This window comes from Sciurus vulgaris (genome assembly GCF_902686455.1).
Source record: "Sciurus vulgaris genome assembly, chromosome: 10".
NCBI lineage: Eukaryota > Metazoa > Chordata > Mammalia > Rodentia > Sciuridae > Sciurus > Sciurus vulgaris.
In genome coordinates this window covers 85,716,839-85,734,063 of record NC_136470.1, presented here as the reverse complement: position 1 = coordinate 85,734,063, position 17,225 = coordinate 85,716,839, and the positions used below count along the sequence as shown (strand labels likewise).

At 46.0% G+C, this 17,225-nt stretch overlaps 1 protein-coding gene and 1 long non-coding RNA gene across 6 annotated transcripts in view; one reads left to right on the top strand and one right to left on the bottom strand.

Annotated features, from left to right (window-relative positions):
* BCL6 (BCL6 transcription repressor) overlaps positions 1–13,543 on the bottom strand; it is a 27,408-nt gene extending 13,865 nt beyond the window's left edge. For 2 of the 4 annotated variants that reach the window (XM_079155236.1, XM_079155239.1), the window contains exon 1: positions 9,652–9,738. The gene's annotated coding sequence lies outside the window, so the exon portion shown is untranslated. Of the gene's footprint in view, positions 1–376; positions 8,807–9,651; positions 9,739–12,785 lie in introns of those variants that run through there. The other 2 variants (XM_079155238.1, XM_079155237.1) reach the window with 2 other exon arrangements.
* LOC306670548 lies at positions 10,058–17,225 on the top strand. 2 transcript variants are annotated; one of them, XR_013766448.1, is made up of 6 exons: positions 10,058–10,320; positions 13,550–13,772; positions 14,850–14,950; positions 15,092–15,186; positions 15,372–15,443; positions 16,656–17,225. It is a non-coding gene; the product is annotated as an uncharacterized lncRNA (long non-coding RNA). The 2 variants fall into 2 exon arrangements; XR_013766449.1 differs by having other exon boundaries at positions 10,060–10,320; positions 13,550–13,676; positions 16,656–17,221.

Genomic DNA, 17,225 nt, shown 5'->3' with positions numbered 1-17,225 from the left:
GATTTAATGAAATATGGACTCTCTCCAAACTGGTTTCTCTCAAACAAAATCATTAAAAGAATAGGTGTAAAATTCTCATTTACCCTCAAATGTCGGTTGCAAAACAAAACAATATGATATTTTCCCCTTTTTAAAAGGCATAGCCCTTTAGAGCTATTTTCCAGGTTAAGGGGCCTGAGGCCAGTGAGGTCATGTTGGGTCATGTAGACGGCTGATGGCCTGGCCCTAGGTCTTCTGGCTCAAATTCCTGTTCCCTTTCCAAATCAGCCTACGTGCCGTAGAACATGCAAGACGGCACCCTGAGGTGGGTGAATCTCATTTTAAGTTCCTTCCCCCACACAAACACTTTGCCCCATTCCAGGCTGCTGAGTCTTACCAAATGAGCCCTCTAAAATGAGAGGTTTCCTTGAGTCTGTAACCAAACACTCTGACATTTCTCTGTGGTCCCAAGTGCCAGTCACTCAATCTCATTGCTTCAAGATTAGTGTGTGCATGTGAGTATGTGAGGACTGAGGGAAGCAACTAGGCAAAAGGAGAAAACACCAAAAGACAAAAGAACCTATCTCCTCTCCCCATTCCAACTCAAGATAGGCAAAAAGATACTAATTTGGTCCTAACCAGAGTTCAATGACTGTCTCCTTTGAAAAAGAATGCTGAGGACACATAAAGTTTATTTATAAACTTTCTCCTCTTCCCTCATGGAAGAGATCCTCAAACACTTCTAGAATACCCAGGCTGTGCTTTAACCAGCCCAACCACCAGTTCACTTGTGGATTTCCAGTCCCAGACTTCTGGAACCACAGGAAGCCCAGATTTGCCATTTCACCAGGACAAGTGGCAATGACTCACTCCAGATTCAGATTGAAACAAACAAAACAGTTCCCATGTCCACTATCAGTCAAGCATTGGGCTTTTCACCTTAAGCTCTGCCTGCTCTGGACCAAAACAAATGTGCAAATACCAAGGCACATGTTCCCTTTAAGTTCACTCCTTTGGGAGCTAATTCTATCTTAAAAGAACCCAAAACTAAGGAGGTGTGGGTTAAGGTGGATGTGTACAACATTGCCCTCCCTCTGGATGCTGCAGATGTGGAAGTATCACCAATATATTTAGTTTGCATTTTTACAGACCACTTGGCCCTTTCCCTTCTATTATTTTATCTTATATTTATAACAGCACTGTCTTACTGGGGAAGACATTGAAGCTCTCCACCCACCTACCCAGATATGAACTTTGCCTAAGATCTCAAAGCCAAGTTCTAACAAAGTCCTGGACAAACCTTCTCTACTAGCTCTAGCCATACCAACGCCACACAGGAGATTCAATCCACAAAAAAATAGCAGGGTCATCAACGAGAAACTTAACTGCAACGGCCCATACCTCGGTCGCAACCACCCCAACTCCCCGCCTGGTCCGGGCTGCAGAAACCACCAAGAAGAGCTAAACGTTGTTTAATCCACCCCCACACCCTTTCCCCACTTTGCTGCTTTCCTTGTGTATATTCAATGAGGCACCTTGAGAAGGCAGATTCTCTAAAGGAGCTTCCCATGGGAGAAGGAAATGGGTGAGGGGGGTAGGGAGAAGGCAGCTGAAAGGAGAAGGAGAGAGATCAGAGAGGAGCAAAGCGACAAGCGAGAGGCGAGGTTAAGAGAAAGTGAGCCTTCCTTTTCCTCCCTCCTCCACTGGGCTGGCACCAGACAGTCCCATTTGCTCGCTCAAGCACACCAGCACAAACAGGCGTCCTGCGCGCCGGGGCAAGCCTCCGCAGATTCGCCCACCCCCACCACACCGTACCTGTCTTCCAGGGACCGCCCAGCCCGAGGCGATCCGCTGGCACCGCTGCCCATCCGCCTCAAACCCCGATGGCGCGGCGGAGGCCGGGTGGTATGACTGCGGCGGCCCTTAATCTCGTTACATTCAAATAAAAGTTTTCGGTAGCTAACATTGTGTATGCCTTTTTTTTTTTTTTTTTTTTTTTTTCCTTTTACTCCGCCAAGGCAAGGGGCAGTGAGGGGAATGGCACAGCCCTCTCATTCCCGGAACGTAGTCGATCTCGGCTCTGCGGATTTCACAGAACACTCTCTCCCTATCGCCGTCTCCAACAAGAAGTAACTTTCCAGGAAGCTGCTGGCCCCCGACGGCCAGCAGGATCGCTGCCTGCGCGGCTCGGACCGCGGGGGATTCACCCGCAGGGGCTGCCGCAGGGGGAGGCTCACGGGGAATAGGGCACACTTTCCCCTAAATCCCTCATGGGCGCGGGTTCTAGGGCTCTTGAGGGCACCTAGCCCAACCCCACCCCCACAACAACTTTAAAATGGGGAAAGTCAAGTTAGTAGCAGTATAAACCAGGAGTGTGGATCCAATCACAGGCTCATTTCATGCCTTTAGGTTGCCCAATTCTGGCCTTTGCCTGGTACGTCGTTGGGTCACCCCCCACCCTTTTTTTTTTTTTTTTTTTTTTTTTTAAGTTTGCTTCCCTCTCACGCGCTCTGTTAAAGGGAATGGTTAGGTGAGACGTCAAGGTCAAAAAGATTTGAGTCCCTAAGGCTGAGAGTCTCTATTCATTCTGCCCAACCCAGCCGAGTTGGAGGAAACTAAACCGAAAGCCCTCGTCGCCTACGTTGGCAAGAAAGGGAACCAGCACAGCTCGGTTTCCGCCCAGTCTTTAGAACAGAAGCCGCCAGGTTTAACCTGGCCTGGTATCGGGAGCTCGGAATCCTGTTTCCTTGAAACCATAGAGATACGGTTAGGATTCGGCGGAGGCCGGGGCGCCGGCGTCCGCGCCAGCGCGCGAACTGGCGCGCACCAGAGTTGCCTCGCCTTCGCAAGAATTAAAACCCCGGACTCCATCTCCTAATTGGTCTCGGTAGCGGGCTCCGAAGGGGCTTTCAGGACGGGAATAGAGGACGCGAAAATCAGCCTCAGAAGTCTCAGTCCATATCTAAAACCAGCTAGTGTCGTCACACTCCGCCGCGCAACCCTTCGGCAGCGGAGGCGGGGTCAGGGTCGTCCTCAAAGACCGGGCCTTTTTAACCTTAAACTCCTACTTTGTGACTTTCTCATCTTTTTGCCCGGGGGGATAAAGGTGATGCAGAAGGCTGGAATTTATGGGCTACGGGTGAGAATCTGGGGAGTAAAATTAAGTAAATATTCTTATTGGAAATTCGGAGTCGCGAGGTTCCGGAGCTCAAACCTAATCAGGTTTCTTTCTACCGCTGCCTAACACTAGAGAGAGCTCTACATCAAGGTTTGAAACCGACAACCTCCTTCTCGCTCCGCCCCTCCTTCCCATTGACCTAGTTTGGCCAGAGACTCTAGATTTGGAAAACGCCTTCCTCCCTTCCCCCCAGCTCTCTATTCAGGTCGGCCCTTGGATTATTGGTAATCTAATAACTCCAATAACTCGCTGAAAACTCCAAAGGGGAATCTGAAAGTGCAAAGCGCTGTTTAGGGACAGGGACAAGGAATTTTAATAAGCCTGGAGTTGCCGCAGTGAAACTACCACCAGGGCTCCTGCAGGAGCTCTCCCTTTCGCAGCGGCGTCTATGTAAAGAGCTGTTCGGATCTTGTCACCCTGGTCGGAAATTAGGTGTTAGGGTCAAACCGCTGTATCTTTTTTTCTTCTTCGTTTTTCCCCCCTCTGGGGCGGGGCATTCTTCATGCTCTTGGAGAGGGTTGGAGGGGTAGGGGCGGGAGGGTGGCGAAGGCGACAGTAGATAAAAGCGAGTTTTGATAGCACAGTGGCCTCTGCAGCTGCTTTGGGTAACCAAGGTGTTCGGGGACATTATGTCCTTTCATTTCTATCACGTTTCCTGCCAAGAGCGCTCTTGCAAGCCTGCAAGCTTCTAGGAAATGCAATAAAATAGAGGGATGTGTTTTATCATCAAGATCTGAAGAGGAGCTGCAGAAGGGACGCTTCCGATGCACCCGGCTCCAGACAGCCTTCCAGAAGGCCCACAGACAATGCCAGCAAATGCGTCCCGGGGCAGAGATCTCCTGGCCATCCTGGCTGGACTGGGCTCGGCCTTTGCATGGAGGCTGGCGGGGGAGGAGAGAGGCATGATCTCCCCAAGCAAACAATGCCTTTTTAAATTTGATCTGAACAAAAGTCAGCCAAGGTCTTTATTCACGTTAATGAAGATGGAAGGCACTAACTGTCCTTGGAAAGCGATGAGTCAAACTTGACCGCGCTTCAAACACGTCCCCAGATTCGTTTCCAAACCGAACAGAGGCGCGTTTCTCCGACACAGACTCCCACAGCTCCCGCAGTGGGAGAGGCCAAAGTGGATTGATGCGGGCCTGGGCTCGGGAGATCGCTGCGCCTCGCCGGGCAGCCGCTAGAGGCCGCCAGCACGCGAATGCGCGCGGGCCATTTTAAGAGCTCTGAGAAAACTTTACTGAAGAGGTACTGGGACACAAATTCTACGATTATGCTTTGCTTATCTATCCCCACCCCATATCCCCATACACGGGCACACACCTGAAATTATCGCCAGGATGCTTAGCAAAGGAGAGAAGGAATGGAAGAGGACTTTCAGGTTCCGAATATGAGCCTTGGGAGACACCTCTGCAACTCTGCAGACTAGGCCTTGGCCACCCCGGGCCCAGGACATACATACATTCCCGAGCTTTGAGACCACCGACTCTTCAGCACCACTGTGGGCTTTTCATGTCTGCTTCTGAAAATCTTAGGCTATGTTTTATAAACAAATTTCCCCAGGACTTCTGGGGAATGTTTTCAATGTGTGCTGACTGCTAGGGTGACCCAAGAAGTTAGTCATGGTTCTGACAGCTGTTCCTGTCCCTCAGGTACTTTAAAGGAGCTAAGATAAATTCGTCTTTGACTTTAAGTCACAGCTCTGGGATTCAGAAGTTTCCAATCTGGTTTTGGTTCTGATTTGGTTACTAACTATACTCACATGTCCCCTTGTCAAGCCTGTTTTCTCAACTGCCAAAGTAAACAAATAAACAAAATAGAAAGGAAAAGAAGAATTAAGCCCTAAATCCCCTGAACTTTGGCATGGCATCGTTCCAATACCAATTTTTCCCTGGGGAAGGGGCCATAACCACAGGTAGATGATGTCCTCAAAGAGAGATTGTTTCTCTTAGTTGAGATAGGTGCCCATCTGCTGAGAGACTATGGACAGGGAGAGCATCTGGGGCATTTCCAATGTTCATTTTTCCTCTCAAAAGTCTTGAGGTTGGATGCTGTCCTCATCAGGGGCTGCCCTCCCTTGCATCATCAGGATACTGGGAGACCCAAAGGTGAACCGGTCAGCCCACAGCCCAAGGCGGGGACTTTGACCACCATCTACCACTAGGTGGCAGACTCAGTCCATCCGAGAACCTTGTGCTGTACAATCTTCCACGCCCGAAACCCCGACTCCCTTTTATCTCTGTTAGGGCTGGGGGTGTGGTTATTTCCAAAAACAAAACTGGAAAACATTTAATTTACTGGGTGTAATTCCATTCTTCTCGATGCTCACGCCTCTAGCAGTCACAGTGCGTTATGTGGGTCGGCTTTCATGTACTATACGTTGATTTTTTTCCTCCCCCCGAAAAGCTGAATTACTGAGAAGGGAAAGAAAGGTTGCACTCGTCTTCAAAAAGCAGAACGGCACTCCAGCAAAGATTCTTGCCACACACCATCGGCCAGCAGAGAGTCGAGAATAAACTCATGATTCCCATGGAGGAAAGGGGATCTGGGGACTAATGGCCGGGGTCACCCAGCCTTACTGCTCCCGGCAAAGCAGAGGGGTGGGGGCCCGAATATGGTCTTTTAGAAGGGCTGTGATCTCGGAGTGAGAGGCGGGGAGGGTTGGAAGGAGCGGTTCTTGGCTTCCACTGGGGCGAAGAGAAACCAGTCAGCTCCGCCACTACGCTCGGACCGCTGCGGCGGCGTTCCCACTTGTTGCGCAGTGCAGGAAACCGGCACGCGCCACGCTACTCTGACTCGCAGAAGGCTGCTGGCCAGCCTACCATTGCTGCATAGAATCCGCAAACCTCTCCCCACCACCATCACTACACACCCCATACACCACCATCACCGCTGGTCAAACTACAGCACTTCCAGCCACCTCGATATCTCACACCAAAACATCCCTTCTTTATGTCAACATCAGAAAGGCAGCAAAATTCAGGTTCCCTGAGTCTAGTTCAAAGGCGAAAGAGAGCTACCTCCACCCGGGGAACTAGCCTACTTAAGGCCAACCAGGCACACACAACTGCCCCCAGCACCCCTTCCCCTAAATTATTTGAACTACGTTTCTTTTTATGGCACCATGCTAGCTGGAAAGCAACGTCGTTCTTCTCTGTTTACAAGATCAACTGCAAAGTGCTTCCTTTCAAAGTTAGTTTTATCTCCACTAATATTTTAATCTCTCGGGGAAGGGGATGCCTCATTGTTATTTCACAATATTTTTAAAAATATTTGACTTTTGCCAATAGTTTCACCCACCGAGGGGTGGCGCTGCCGCACCACCTCCTCCGAATCTCACATTTTTCACAATAAAGTGGGTTTTGAGTGTGGCTACCAGGCAGGGGATAGAGGGAAGGAAGAATTTTGACATCTAGTTATGTCTACCATTTACTCAATCCATGACTGGAACGCTTCAAGAGCTCAGCAAATGACCGCTTAAGAGTTGAGTTCCATTCCTGTCCACCAAAGCCAGAATAACAGTCTTTTCAAGAAAGCATTAGAGTAAAACCCTTCAAAACTGAGAAGAAAAAACACAATTGAAGAATTCCCACTATTCTGGCTTTCTCCTCCTTCAAGTCACCTAGCTTTTATGAACGGCATCCAGCCTTGTCACTATCAACAGACCTTTAAAAATCAACCAGTGCTCCAACATGCAGTATTGGAAATGCTTCCAAATAGGATACTGGAAACTTCTATTTATAAACTTGGGGGGTGGGTATTTCCTACCTTCAGGTTTCCATTTTGGCCTGAAGACTAAACTGCAGTTATTTTAGCAAGAGAATGTCTATCTTCTGGTGCTTTCTGTTTATTTCATCTGCCCCCAGACACAAATATCTTTTATTCTTTAAAAAAAAAAAAAAAAAAGTATATATATTTTCAAGCAAGAATGTGATTTCACCTCACTACTTTGAGCTCAAGTTTGCTACCTCCAGGAATAGCGTGTGGACTAGGGCCAGATGAACTTCAACTTGGGCTGCAGATTTACGAGGTTCTGTTCCAGTGCCAAAGGCTCTTGGTAGTAAATACTGAGCAAAATAGATACCTGTCTCCTGATGGATCTTGTCGGTCCTTCTTTTATTTTTTAAAGTTATTTATTAAACACACACACACACACACACACACACACACACACCTTGCAAAGAAAAAGGGAAACTGGCAGTCTCTGTAAAGGAAGCCAGTGGCATCGCTCGGAGCCACAAACTGTATTTCTAAACAGCCCTTTCCCTGGTTCCCTCTCTCCTGCCCCACTTTTTTTTCTTCTTCTTCTTCTTTTTTTTTTTTCTCTCAACAGTAAAAAAAATGCATCTCCACACACTTTTTTTTTTTTTTAAAGTAAAGAGTTAATTTTTTTCCCCTGGAAACTATAAAACTGATTGAAAAAAACTTCATAAAAGATTAAATCACTTTCCTAGGGGGATGATTGGCTCTCTGAAACGGTCAGGGACCCTGTAACAACTTTGGACTTTAAGTAACCGGTTTAAGGTCATTCTCTCAGCTCAACTGTCAGGACCTCCACCATCCGCACCAAAGCAGATGGACGTGGGCACCACACAGAGGGTCTTCCCCGCCCCCCGCCTCATTCTTTTAGAAAATCTGTTGAGTTGTGCTCTTGCTTTTCATGGGGGAGTTTTAAAACTCACTGAAACATTAGTTCCATTTTTCTCCAGAGTTCCAATAGTACGGTATCATAAAAGCAATGCAACCCACAGTTCTCAAGACATTTACCACTGTCACTACATCCGGCAGCGGGGTGGCCCCTTGCTCCTGCTGCACCTCAGCGCAGCCGGTTGCCGAAGCTCCAACTCCCTACCCACTCGCGCCCCAGGCCGCCGTCGCCGCCGCTTCCCCCACTTCTACTCCCTCGAGGAGAGCCACAGGTTGCAGATCCAACCAATCTCGCAATCTATTTTTGCAAAATCACTCACATAGGTCTCCCTTTCGCGCCCGCTCCTCCCGCTGGGTCCCCCAGCCATAGCCACAAAGTGCCCTTCTCTCCTCCCGGGTCTTGCACGTAGGGAACGCGGGCTGGGGTTCTGTTTGTCTTTCCCCTCGCCCAGTCTAAGGACCTTAGGAATCTAAAGCCTGGCGTCCGCTATACTCAGGCCCACAATTGCCTTTTTACAGAGCTTGCAACATGGGAAAAATGAATATAAAATTTAGGAAAGGGAGGGAACAACCATTGAGAGCCAACAGAGAGTCACGCAGCGCCCAAAATACAAACACCGCGGCCGCCAGAAATCCCGCCACCTTCTCGCTCTCCTGGGCTGTCCTGTCAAGGTTCCCTGTGTCCCCGCACACCAAAAGGCGTCGCAGGTGCAAACACGCACCCCTTTCCTACCCACCCCCAATATCCCTGTCCCACCATCAGCCTCTCTTCTCGGGATGGGCAAAGGAAGCGCGCAGTGGGTTCCCGACTCCCTCGACTACAACCAAGAAAGAATAATTTTCCAAAGTACTCAATACCCCCCCACACACCCCGAAAGCTAAACCTCCCAAAACACAGGGGAAGGGGACACCAAAACACTCCTCTCTCGTTAGGAAGATCACAGCTCTGAAAGGAAGTAGTAGACACGATACTTCATCTGGGTTTATGACAAAAAAAAAAAAGAAAAGAAAAGAAAAGAAAGGGGGGGAAAAAAAAACCCGAGGAGTTCGCTTGTATTTTTCCTCCCAAACCTCGGCTCGGTTGGAAGGCAGGGAATCTAAAGGACTGAGGCCGGTGGAAGGGAGCCAGCGGGGCGAGCGAGCGGGCAGCCTCTCTCCTCGCCTCCCGGAGTTACCCAGAAGGACGGGAGAGGAGAGGCGAGGGAGAGGAGGAGGGAGGGAGGGAAAGCGAAGCAGGAGCTAGGGAGCAAGGAAGGCAGTTTGCGAGCAAGAAAAGAGGGAAAAAACACAGCCGCACGAATCGAGCGAGATCACAAGCCGTACGCAAGCAGCAGCCTTTAGAAAGAGCGAGAGCGCGAGCGCGCGTCCTCTCCGCCGTCTGAGGCCAGACAGCCCCCAGACTTGCCCGAATCACCCCCTAAACACTGTCTCGTCCTTTCTGCTCCGGCCGCCCCCTAATTCCCCTCCTTCTCTCCTCCAACCTCCTGTTCAAAAACCAAAACAACATCAGGGAGGGTGGCAAAAGCCTCCCCAAACCGGCCGATTCCCTCAAAGACAACAAAATAATAATAATAAATATATATAAATCTATATCCTAGAGTGGGAGAGACGTGGGACTAATATTCGGCATTTATTTTAACACCTGACAGCTAGAATAAATAAATATATACATTTATATCAATAGATACACATAGGAAACTTGGAGCCAAAGCATTTGGCAAAAGCGGAAAAAAAAAGAATTAAAAGGTAAAATAATGATCATGAGCAGCGGCGGCGGCAGCGGCACCAGCGGCAACGGCGGCGGCGGCGGCAGCAGCAGCAGCGGCGGCAGCAACAGCAATAATCACCTGGTGTCCGGCCTTTCCTAGAAACTTCTTGCATCACCACTTCTAAGAACCCCAGTTCTAAGAATCAACAGAGCTCAATTCTCGGAATTTGAGCTGCGGACTTTCCCACTGCTACGTGGCAGGGGAGGACACGGTGTCAGCTCTCTGGATTTTTTACCTCCTCTACCCCATAAAATTCCCTCAAAGTCACAATATTTTCCCACTTTCCAGCATATTTCGAAGTCCTCACAGGATAATCGTCTTGGCTATGGATGTCTCGGCTCGAGACTCGAGGGGCCAGAAGGCAGCCCTCCCTCCCAGGGCCCCGCATGATGGTACGGCCTGCTCCGCCACCGTCACGTGGGCGCCTCCTGTGTGACGTCGACGTCTTCGCTGTAGCAAAGCTCGGCCTCTGGAATTCTGAGAACTAATTTGCTATTCGGTGACATAAGAGGGGGAGTGAGCTTTGCTTTCCCGGGGTCTGGGGCTAATTCTTCCTCTCTTACCCATATACTCAGCTCCTCGAGCTAAATGCATAAAAGGGAGCGAGAGATTTGAACCACCGGAACGAGTATGTTATATATAGTAGGTTTAGAGAGACGAGTAAGAGGAAAAAAACAATAAACACCACAGCTCTCTCCAGCTAAAATATTAGGCACCACGGGAAAAATATTTGCCAAGCAGTGTTCGGTGGGTTCATTTGCTTTATTTTTATTTGGGACTCGGGTGGAGGGTGTTTTGAGCTCTTTCTTTTTGGTGTGATGGCTTGGGTTTTCTGGTTGTTGTATTTTGATGATTTTCGGATTTTTGCCTCTGATTTTTGCCTTTTGCAAGTTTGTGGTGTTACGTAAAGCTTAGGATCCGTCATCGGTTGATTCTTGTTTTGTGTGTGTTCTTTCTCTCCCTATCTACTCACTCAAGCATTTAAAGAAGATGTATTATTTCAATACTGATACTATTGAAAAACCGCTTACATTTTTGATCTTATGTGATCGTCCCAACCCCCATTTTTTCCCTCTTTGGTGCAATTTCCTTTTCCCCTTGGACTTTTACTGAAGAGAGGCTCTCCTGCACTGGAGAGAAATGCTCCAAAGATTTGTTTTGTTTTGGTTTGTTTCTTTCCAGGACAGCAAGTGGTGGGTTTACTCTTTCTGTTATTGTTGACTCTTGGGGAATTTCTTGTTGCAAGAAACGTGTGTACTTGGGTATGTGTACGGGTGTGTTCTCCAAAATTCCGTGAGCCAAGTACATGTTTGTGTTTTGCTTTTCCTTAAGGTCTTGATTCCCCCCCCCCCCCCCCGGACTTGTTTCAAGGTCGTTGTAAAAAATCTCTTCAGTGTTGAAGGGATCAGCCGGAGGGAATTCTGAAGGCCTGCCGTGCCGGTATCACAGATACTGCGTGTATTTAGAACAGACTGTGCTACAACTACGACGCACGGCACCGAGCACAGCCCTCTCAGCTCTGGAGTTGAAAGGAGGAGGAGAGGGGGAAATCTGTCTTTCCCTTTTTCTTTCTACCTTCTTTTTAAAGGCGAATGCAGTGCAGAACTATTTCACTGTGGGCCCTGGTTTGTTTGTTCAGGGCTGCCAGTTTCCCTAATTAAATGTTGGTTGGGGTTTTTTCCCCTCCTACTCATCCCTCAATGAGGGAGATTCTTGTTTCTTTTATGTCTCTCTCTTAAAAGAAGGGTGTGAGGGGAAAATAATATTTCAGATTCCTCAAGAATTAACCCAAAATGTTTGGACCAGAAGCAGCTTTCAAAGGTCAGACTGTTCTGAGCTTTGGCTATGAGAGTCCTTCAAGCGACTCATTAAATCACAGATGAGTTCTTAAATGTGCCACAATATTTCTTCACATTTTAATTTCTAATAAAGATATCTCTCCAAACAATCTATCTATTGCAACCCTAAATTTGGATCTATGATGGAGAAGGGAGCAGAGCTTTGAAAGATTGCTGGTTGTTTCCTGGGATATTTGGGATTTCTTTCACTGACAGTCACATAAGAAGTTTCAGATATGGCCGAGAATGCTGTTGTTGATGCATCCCCACCCCCCAACACACCCCTTCAAAAGGCTGTGTCACAGGTTTTATGACTAGGGGAAGTCCAAAGGGGCTGATTACTTTCTTCAAGGGCTGGAGCTTAGGAAATATGCATAAGTGTCTGTCCCTGTGAAATCTGAATATTTTAATACTTATTGACAGATGGATTACTGCAGCCTCTGCAGAAAAGCCAGTCTTGTGAAGGATTTTTGAAAAAAATATATAGGCCTAATCCTGTCACTGTTGTTGAACATTTTACCCCAAAGACACATGACTTTGTCAAGTGCGGATTCATTCCACCAGTAGACAGAATGTCTGCCTTTTTATATGAGTCCCCTTCTTTCTTGTTTTGAAGAGTTTTAAACAGATGCCACTGGTTTCAGAATGATACCCCAATTTTGCTGAAGCCTTTTCTTTGTGTATTTATATATCTGATTTCTATTTTTTATAAGCTTATAAACACTTTCAGGTTTCTCAGATGCATCTATGTGGCTTAGAATGTGAGGTGTTTGGCTCTGCTATATTAACTGGCCCTATAACAGGATTATTTTTGTGATTTTTTGGGGAGTCACTTTTCTGGTCAAAATTGTTATCTGCCTCATCCACTGTCCTACACCCTAACTTTAAATACATAGCTTGTCCCTCCTGTGTTTCCTTTGCCACTCCACTCTTAGCCCCATGGGGGCGCTGCAGAGCAAAGGGAAATCTGCTCCCTCAGGCAATGGAACCAGACAGAGTGGGGGCTGGGAAGGAATTCACCCTTCTCCTACCAAGGCCCTCTTTAATTCTCTGCAGGGAGCCTGAGACAGGAGAACCCACCAGGCCTGCTTTATAGATAATTAACCCCATCACCAGGGGACTTCAGACCTTCCCAGCACATTATTTCTGGGACCAAGTGCCAGAGAGTTCCACATTTTTTCTACTATTTTTTCTTTCTTTCTTTCTTTCTTTCTTTTTTTTTTTTTTTTTTTTTTTTTGCCAAATCAATGTGATTACATAGAAAGAAATTGACCAGAACAGAAAAAGACCCATTGGGGAAAGGGGGGGGGGGGGGGTGTTTGGGGGGAGAGGGAGAAGAGAGGATATGAAAATATTCTAAAGATAGACACTTACTTTTAGGTGAATCTGTTTCTCTCGAATAAATGATGAGGAAAATTGTGCACTCTCTTCACAATCTCTTCAATTCCTAGGAAAGTAACTTATCAAATTTTATGCCAATTTTATGTCTTCTTGAATGTCCTTCCTTCTCTCGTTCTTGATCTCTCCCCCGTGGGTCCCAGTTGTTATCATAGGCCTCCCTCACCCTAGCAGTGCTATATTATAGAAGTAAAGAAAGGACTGACCTGGATATATTCAAATTCTATTAAGTCGTGCTTAAGAAACCCTAAAGAGTTTCTCAACTTTTGGGGTCTTATGAGTGATTCCTATAGATTTGGGGACACTGTATATCAACTAGTGCCATGATTGAATGGTTAATGGTTATTAATACTCAGAATATAGGACTAGGTAGCTTCCTTGCCCCATGGACTGAACATAGGAATAGGTCCCTGATCACAGCTGCTGGGTAAATATAAGCTTTATTACAAAATAAAATAGCCTGGTCCTAATATTACATCTATTTAAGGAAAGGAACACATTTCACATCCAGTTCCCCTCACAAAACCTCCCTCGCAATTCAATCATAGCTGAAAAGGAACCTGTCCTTGAAATAAACTGTCTTCTTTCTAAGGGGGCTCAAAATGGGAAGTGGGTTTCACCTGTCAGGAACTTCTGGTAACCCTGGTAGGTCTCAAGCTAAGATATCACAGAATTATAGATTTTTTTGAATTGGAAGGAATGTTCAGATCAATCACTCCTCCAGGCTTCTTTCTTTGCAGAGGATAGGCTTGCTCCTCACAAGAGGTGCGTGTCACTCTGGCAACACAACTGAAAATGGGTCTGTGTGGTTTGATGGTCCTAGGTCATTTTAGAAGATCAGGTTGACCTGACAACCTGGGTTTGAAGGTGAGTATCTGGTCTTCTTGCAAAAGTGAGGAAAACAAATCAAGTCTACATTGGGCCCTGTGAATACTGGAAACTGGTTCTCAGAACCAGCTCCAGGTAATGATAAGCTTGTCTGGATGGTCATCTGGGTTTGGTTAAACGTGTAACCTCCACTGCAGTTACTTGCCAGTACTTTTGATGGGTACAGGGAATGTTATCTGGTTTGTTAAAATCACCTGTTTATTGCGAATCCTTCATTTAAAACTGTTGTAAACAAGCTCCATGTATTATCCTTGGACCAAGGAAAAAGTTTCTTAGTATGTTTTAAAGAAATATAGGAGCCTAAGGCTATAGGGCTCACGGGGAGAACTCTCTGTAGCATGCTCAAGAACCTGAATTTTATCAGCAGTACCACCAAAAAAAAAAAAAAAAAAAAAAAGAGAGAGATGAAAATTAACTGAGCAGAAAGTTTTGAGACATAAAAAAGAAAAAAAGAAAAAAAAAAAAAAAAAAAAAGGAGAGGATGATTTCCAGCCACTACCTTCTGAAAAGGAAGTGTCAACATTTAGTTTTGATCCACATGCTGCTGCCTGCTTTCAGGCTTTTTATTATTCTATTTTCTCCCCTTCAGCAAACCTTTTTCAGCCAGGCTCAGAGCTTCCCCCGAAACACTGATTTTCCACACTTTTCTCACTTATTTAAAATGGAAATAAATGTCTGGAGGTAAAAATAGAGAAGTGATGGGGTGGGGGCACACAATCATTTGTTTATTGCATTCGATCACTGTTTTGAATAACAGGGTTTTCACTTCCTATGAATTCTTAGCGTGAGGGAACGCAGCAGCTGGATTCTGGGAGGGATGAGGAGAGGAAGGCACTTGAGTGTTTGTAAACTCAGGGCGGTCCCCCCGCCCGCCCGCTGCCCTGCCGGCCCTGCCCGACTGCTGTACTTAGCTGTCTCTACTACCTAAGGCTAGAAGTGGAAAAACTTGATTTGCGTGTTGTGCCTGCATTTTTTTTTCTCCCTGCCCCACACCGCCCTCTGTACACCTGACCATGCACAAGCCTATCTGCAGCGGCTCCATGGAGGGAAAGCTGGAGAGCGGAAGAATGTGCGGAGGGAGGGCGGGCTCGGTACTTTTCCATTCACATCTCCACAGTGGCTTTTCTTGTTTATTTCAACCTCCACCCGCAGGAACCTTTCAGCTGCCTGAAATTCGAGTCATTAAACTGTTCCCTTAGGTCAGACTATAGAGGCTGGTGCATGTTTCCAACATGTCAGTGTCTATGTAACCGGTGTACACACACACACACACACACACACACACACACACTCACTCACTCACTCACTCACTCTCTCCCCTAACTCCACGGGTGCACAGTGGGAGAAGAAAAAGCTGGAGTTATTGCCAGAAAAACCTTGGTTTCTAATTACAGCTCTGCCTGGAACTTTATATGGGACATTTTGCAAAGCCACTGCGGAGGACTCAGTTTCCTCAGCAGTGTGAAGGAATAACCAGATGATTTGCGGGGTGCCTGTCTACTCTGAGTTCCTTACCTTTACATCTAGGTAGATGTTTACATAACTTTAGGGTGGGGGTGGGAAGGAGCTGTGTGTACATGTGTACAGGGGGTGGAGCAGAGGGTTAAAATGTAATTCTAAGTAAAGAAGGCAGTGGCAGAATCCTCACCTCTATCAATTTTTAACCAATTGTAGACCAAAGTCTGGGATTATGCTGAGTGAGTCCAAAAGCCAAATGAAGATTTTAAACGTTAAGAGTTGGAGGAGGTAGGTTCTAAGACCTTGTACCTTTGATCTCCAGCATTAGTAATCAGATGTGACAGTTCCCAAGTGCCTTTTCAGCCCTATAGTTATTTTCCCCCATCTGTTTGTTTTTGGAAACCGTGCCAGTCAGTGATAGGAAGGAGATGACACTTGTAAAGGGGGTAATCTTTAAGCCACTGGGTTCCATGTGAATGTTGAAAATATTCCATAACATTAGGAAGGAGGGGCAAAAGGAAGGAAAGAGGGAAGAAGGGAAGGAAAGAACTAGAGAGACTGACTCCTGGTAAGAAACTAAGAAGTGGCTCAGCCATCTCTGCATTAAAGGTAATTGTTTGAAGTCAGAGGAAATAACATATGAAGAGTTTGCCCTTAAAAAAAGAGAGAAGATTGAGACTCCACCTACCAGGCAAACTTGAAAGCAATAAAGGAATACTATCAATATTTCCTATACATTTTCCATCAACATTCTTCAAAAGAAATGTCCAAAGTTTCTCGTTTCTCAGGCATACTTATCTAGCATTTAACAGACCCCAGCATCCTCAGGAAATAATAAAGTGACTCCTATTTATCAGTAATGACCTCCGTACCATCCCTCCTCCCTTAGCTTGTTTAGACTCTCTGGTATATTGGAACTAGGCTCAAGGAGGGGTGAAACCAATTTCATTCCTTCATTGTGAAACTATTGAGGTTATGCAAGAACTGGAAGAGTCTTTAGCATTATCCAGCCCACTGCTACTGATTTTATATAATTGGAAGTTGAGGCCCAGACAGAATTTGCCACATACACTGTCACCAACAGAGCTGGATCCTGAACTTTAAGTGCCTGGGTTCTAAATCCTCTATGCTTTTTCCATAGTTTACTAGTGGGTAGTCTTCAAAAGAGCCATTTACTGTGGACTTACATTCAGAGAAGTCCCCAAACTGAGACTTTTGACAATATCTGCACTGGGTTTATGTTAGTGGTACACTGATATGATTGAAAGAACGCCATCATACTTAAGTTTTACGTGGGTCACACTGGAAGGCAATAGGGTCCTAAAGTATTGTGATACAATATTGGTAATAAACCTATAATTGTCCTATGAACAGTCTTTTTACAGTTATGTGTATGCTAGTGTTAAAAATGTAAGATTTGAAATATATTTGTCCTAGAAACAATGGCAAGCAGAAAGTGTGCCTAGAGCTCAGATCTTGATTTCTAATGTCATTCCCTAGTGACAAAAACCAGGGCTGCTTAGAGAGATGGCTGAGTCTGGGACTGGGACAAGAGGCCTACGAAATGAGAATGGAACATCTTGTAGCACCATGAAGTAAGGAGTTGCTGAAAGCAAAACGTTTATAGGAGATATTTCAAGGACACACAGGAACTTGAAGAACTCCCAACAGCCAAAGCTGGAATAATTTGAGAAAAAAGAAGAAGAAGGAGTAATATGTGGGATTATAACCCAAAATAGAAAAAAAAAAAAACACACACAAAACTTGAGTCTGTACTGATATAAATAAATCATTGAATAAATTAATAAATGAGAGAGAAGAGATAAATATTCCATGCAGAATTCCAAGTAATTTATTCATTTTTTTGGTTGTAGGTGGACATAATACCTTTATTTTATATTTAAAATATAAAATATTTTATATTTTATATAGGTGGACTGAGGCTTGAATCCAAGGCCTCATGCATGCTAGGCGAGGGCTCTACCACTGAGCCACAACCCCAGCCCTCAAGTAATTTATATAGATAAGTTGCCATCAAAAAAGGGAAACATAAATCCCTACTCTTTTTTT